The sequence below is a fragment of the Miscanthus floridulus genome, chromosome 4 (genome assembly GCF_019320115.1).
Source record: "Miscanthus floridulus cultivar M001 chromosome 4, ASM1932011v1, whole genome shotgun sequence".
NCBI lineage: Eukaryota > Viridiplantae > Streptophyta > Magnoliopsida > Poales > Poaceae > Miscanthus > Miscanthus floridulus.
The window spans coordinates 121,880,476-121,885,804 of NC_089583.1; the positions used below are offsets into that span (position 1 = coordinate 121,880,476).

Sequence of the window (5,329 nt, forward strand, 5' to 3'; positions counted from 1 at the left end):
TCTCTGGCCTCGTCCAGGAACCCCAGGAGCTCGACAACGCGCAGGTGGCCGCGGGCGCGCTCCACACCGTCGTGCACGCGGGTGACGAGCGCGGCGGCATTGCCGAGCTTCTCCAGCGCGGCCGGAGCCGGCCATGGTGGGTGCGGTCGGCGTCGGTGCCGAGCTCGTAGCCTGGGCAGCGTGTGCCGACGGTGCACGTGTTGGGCGTGGGCGGACGGAGCACGAGCTGGGTGAATGGAGGTCACAGCCAGCATCGCGGCCTAGGCGGGCGGACGGAGGTCGTGGCCTGGGGCAAGCGAGGGTGGCCCTGCGGCCTCGCCAGAGCTGGCCATGGTGGACGCAGCCGTCTTCGTGGACGGGCTAGCGGCCCCGTCAAGCTGCGCGGGCCTTGGCCCCGCAATCACGCCTGTGCTCGTGTGCATGCGCGTGCTGCACGACGCAGCAAACGCCGGCCAAGCTATGCGCCATGGCTCGCGCAGCCTCTGCTCGTGGCCTGCCCGAGCTGGCGGCCCCGTGCGGCTCTGTGAACGTGACCGATGATGGCTTCCGGCCGTCGTGGCCTCGCGCCCATGGCCGGCAACAGCTTCCACGCAGGGACGGACAAGCGTGCAGGGATGGCGCCCTTCCTTTCTCCCTCGCAAGAATAGCGCCGGGCGTCGTCATGCAGGCAATGGCGCATGACTGTACTACTAGCCATGGAGAAAGCCTCGATTTGAACCCAACGAACGTGAGGTCTGGTTAACCGGCTGGTCCAATAACGTTTGGGCTCATCCCTATCCTGGACGCCCTAGACGCCACCACGTTCCGCGCGTGCGAGTCGCACACCTACGTATTGAACTTGCACCCGTGCCGCGCCCTCCACCCACCCGCAGCGTGCCTCGACCCGTCCCTGTTGTCGTCGGCGCTGCGCATGCTGGAGCACTCGCGCTCCAGCTCCTGCACCCGGCTCGCCACACTGTCCATGTCTAGCCGCAGCACCTGGCTCTCCTGCGCCAGCTGAAAGGTCCTTGTTGGTTTTGGTAATTGAGTAACAACCTAGGTGGACTAATTGTGTTTATGTGAGATACACAGGTGATTAGTCCACAGGTACATGTGTGTGAGCAACATATGCCATGAAGGTGAAAATGGCTTGAAGATGTTGCAAAGCTCACACATGTGATGATGAAGGAGCTTAAATGCACATGAGACATGACATTGAGTCATGTGATCAAGATGGAGAAGATCAAGACAAGACTTGGCTTGATGGACCGGTTGCAAGCGTGAAGGGCAAGTCGAAGGCTTTGGAGTGATGGACCGCGTGACGGTGAAGCTTGAGCAAGACTTGGCGCCGATGGACGATGGCAATGGTGAAGAGCAAGTAGAGTCAAGAACGATGAACCAATATGATCATATGATGATATGAAGTGGATCATATCATTGTTGATCGTGTTGGTGCATGTGTTGCATCGACATTGGAGGAGATGGAATGGAATGCGCAAGGCAAAGGTATAACCTAGGGCATTTTATTTCATCGGTCATAGGTGTGTAGAGAAGTTTATAACCGGGTTTAGGATAGATGGTCGTACTATCAAGAGGGGCAAACTTGTTTGCATATCGGTCATCTAGTGCCACTCGAGTGATCTAACTTTGCATTGTCGCTAGGATCGAGTGGCGTGGCAAGCTGAGTGGCTAACATCCTTTGGGAAATGATTGTGAAAATGCTAACACACATACACATGGTGGTGTACACTTGGTGGTGTTGGCACATTTACAAAGGAGGTGGTGTTTGCGGGATTCGACGCTTTCGGGAAAATGGAATGTCTATTTTCTATTGCGCCGGATGCAAATTCTTGGTGGTTAGCACATTGGTGCAAGGGTGAAGAAGTTAGAAGTGAATACGAGTTGGTCGCGAAGATGCCGGCGTCGGTCAACTGACCGGACGCTGGATCTGAATGCACCGGACGCTGGAAGGCTGCGTCCGGTCAGGCTGACGTATGGTGACGCAGTAGCTGGAGAGTGACCGGACGCTGGCTGCGTCCGATCGCGTTCGACCGGACGCGTCCGGTCATGCTCGAGAGCTTACTGGAAACGACCGGACGCTGAGGGTCCAGCGTCCGGTCAGTTGAGTGCTGCTGCGTCCGGTCAGGTCAAGTGACCGTTGGAACCGGGACACGTGGTCGTCTGTGAGCGACCGGACGCTGAGGTCCAGCGTCCGGTCAACACGACCGGAGCGTCCGATCGGCCCGACCGTTGCCCAGTGAAGGGGTAACAGCTAGTTTAGCCCTTGGGGCTATAAATAGAAGTGGCCCTCGGCCATGGCTGGTGTGGAGCACCAAAGGGGACTTAGTGTCCATGCTTGTGAGTGCTTGGGAGCCCTCCATCACACATATGCTTGATAGTGATCATTCGATAGTGTGAGTGAGCGATTCTAGTGCGATTGCATCGTGAGGTTGCATCGAGTGGCACTAGGTGATCGAGTTGCAAGCCGGTGGTGCTTGTTACTCTTGGAGGTTGCCACCTCCTAGACGGCTTGGTGGTGGTCTCCGTCGAAGCGCGCAAGAAGCTTGTGCGGCGCTTCGGAGAAGTGCTTGTGAGGGGCATTGTGCTCGCCCCGCGGGAGTCGCGAAGAGCAACTCTAGTAAAGCATGTCATTGAGCTACCCTCACTCAAGGGGTAGGTTCTTGCGGCGCCCGACGTGCGGGCTTAGCGGGTGATGCTAATTAGCCGCCGAACCACCAAGTGAGCGGTCGACACAACGGGGACTAGCGTGTTGGCAAACACGTGAACCTCAGGAGAAAAATCATCGTGTCAACCTTGTTCTTCCCGTTGGTTTGCATCCCCATTACACAAGCTTGCAATTACTTTTATACATATTAAGCTTGTGTAGTTGCTCTTGTAATTAGATAGCTTGTGTAGCTTGCTAATTACCTCCTTGCTTGTGTAGCATAGAAGTAGCTCCCTTGCGTGGCTAATTTGGTTTTAGTAACCTTGTTAGTCACATTGCTTAGTTTGTGTAGCTAAGTATTTGCGCTCTCTAATTAGGCATTGGTTGCCTTGTTATTGAGCATTGCTAGTGAGCTTAGTTAGCTTTGTGCTTTTGCTTACTAGCATGTGTAGGAGCTCCCTTGTCACTTAAAGTACTAGTGGTATAGGTTTGTGTAATCTTGCTCCTAGAATTGTTTAGGAGAGCTCTAGCTAGCCTGGCACCTTTATTGCTTAATTGTTATCTTTGCAAGGTGCTAGTGAACATATATAGTGGGGTATAGTCTTGGCTAGACCGATAGTCTTAATTCCGCATTTGTATCGGTTAGCCGACGCAATTAAGTTTTAGAAAAGACTATTCACCCCCCCTCTAGTCGCCATCTCGACCCTTCACCAGCGCCATCGCCCCTCGCCACGCCGCCGCCTCGCTGGGGCCTGCCCGAGGAGCGCCACCGGCGGAGGGCGCGAGGAGCGTGCTCGTGATGGCACGCCGAAGCTGCAGCTGCTCGAAGAAGAGCACTTGCAGCACTGCCCACAGCGGGAGCCGCTCGTTCTGCGCCGTGTGCGTGCGTGCCTCCACCGTACCTTGAGGTAGATGTCGACGGCGTTGTAGACGCTATTGTCGTAGATACGGGCATGGTCGGGCAACAAAAGCGTGAGCTCGCAGAACTTGGCGGGCTTCAGGTTGGCGTCTGACACAACCTCTGCGAGGTAACTGTCCACTAGCTTGGCCACCTGCACCATGACCACGGCAGACGGCCGCGCCACCTCCGTGGCCACCGCTTCCTCCTCCTCGATCGCCGTCGAAGATGATGCCTCGCCTCCAGGCTCCTCCGCGAGGAAATACCTGATGATCCGCTGGACGCAGTCCACGTCGTAGAGCGTCTTCGCAGTGCCGGAGTAGTTCAATATGAGCACGTCCTCCAGCGTGGCCTGCTGTAGCTGCGCAGCGGCCTTTCGCTCCAGCTCCATGCGCGCCGCATCCGACGCGCGCAAGATTAGCGTCGTGCGCAGCAACGCAAACAGAAACTTGGCGGTGACCACGCGCCCCGAGCACTTCTGCGTGGGGAGGCTGGCGACCACCACCTCGAGGAGCTCCTTCTGCTCCACCTCCAAGGACACCGGTGCGGACGCGAGGCGCCGCCGCATGGACCTCGAAACCCCGGGATGGTGCCCCTGGCGTAGGACACCAGGCAGCTCTCCCTGGCCTCCGCCCTGACGTCGTTGCGTGCGGCCATGGCCGCCATCACCCGCTTGTACATGCGCAGGCCGAGCACGGCCGGGTCGTCGAACCAGGACCGCGGCGTGGCCGACGAGCGTGAGGCGATGGCGTCCACGCAGCGGGACACAATGCCGAGGTCCTCGGCGAGCGGCAGCAGCTCCTCGCAGGACTTTAGCGCCTTGGTGGCGTCGCCGGGGTGCCGCAGCACGGTCTGGTTCAGGTAGGCCTCTGCGCGCGCCGCGAGGTTGTCCTCGGCGTGCTCCTCCGTCATCTCCAGATACTCGGCCGCGCAACGAAGGGGCGCAACGTTCCAAGCGGTGAGGTCGACGCGGACGCCGTAGCAGAACGTGGTGGCGTCCAGGGCGTCCAGAGCGTCCAGATAGTGAGCTAATAACGTTTGGGTCGGTTATTAGCTGGTCCAACCAGACCCAAACGTGGCTTAGGGGCACCGGATGTCCAAACTAAAATTTTCTCTCTCCTCAACCGGTGGAAAACCGGCTCGCGGTGCCTTCTGGCATAATTGCAACAAACCAGAGTGTGGTGTCCGCCAGCAAACGACCACCACTGTAGATGTCCGCCAGCCAATTTCCCCTTATAGTTTATACTAATTATTATTATTATTATTATTATTATTATTATTATTATTATTATTATTATTATTATTATTATTATTATTTGATTATTGAGTAGTACACTCTATCATAAATCTAACCGTATTACATGCTTTTGCATTTATCAATAAAATTCCGGTAGGGGTGAAAACCCCTCCTGTTCCCTAAAAGATATGTAAAATGTTAGGCAAAAAAAAAAAGAAGAGTATTAAGTTTAAATTTATGTGCGCCTGGTAAACTGGGCACGGGGAATGTCTATGTAAAGATAGTATTGGAGTGTGTGTCACTTTATGTTAGATAATTTGGAGATATCTTTTACTCAGGCTACTTTAGGGAAACATATTGGATGCGATTTTGGGCATACTACAACGTGATGATGAAATAAAAAAGAGTCTTTCCGCTTAGCAAGCAGAAAAACTAAAGACCACTTCGTTGAAAGTGTTTGCTTCTAAGGCATTGAAATTAAATAATAGACTCTGTCATACATATTTTTTGTATTTTTTTTTGTTTTCCTAACATATCTTCGGCAATGTCA

The 5,329-nt window shown here is 54.9% G+C and overlaps 1 pseudogene; it reads right to left on the minus strand.

The window, feature by feature from the left end:
• Nucleotides 1-738: 738 nt before the first annotated feature.
• Nucleotides 739-4,523, minus strand: LOC136549241 (BTB/POZ domain-containing protein At5g66560-like; annotated as a pseudogene).
• Between the last annotated feature and the right edge of the window lie 806 nt (nucleotides 4,524-5,329).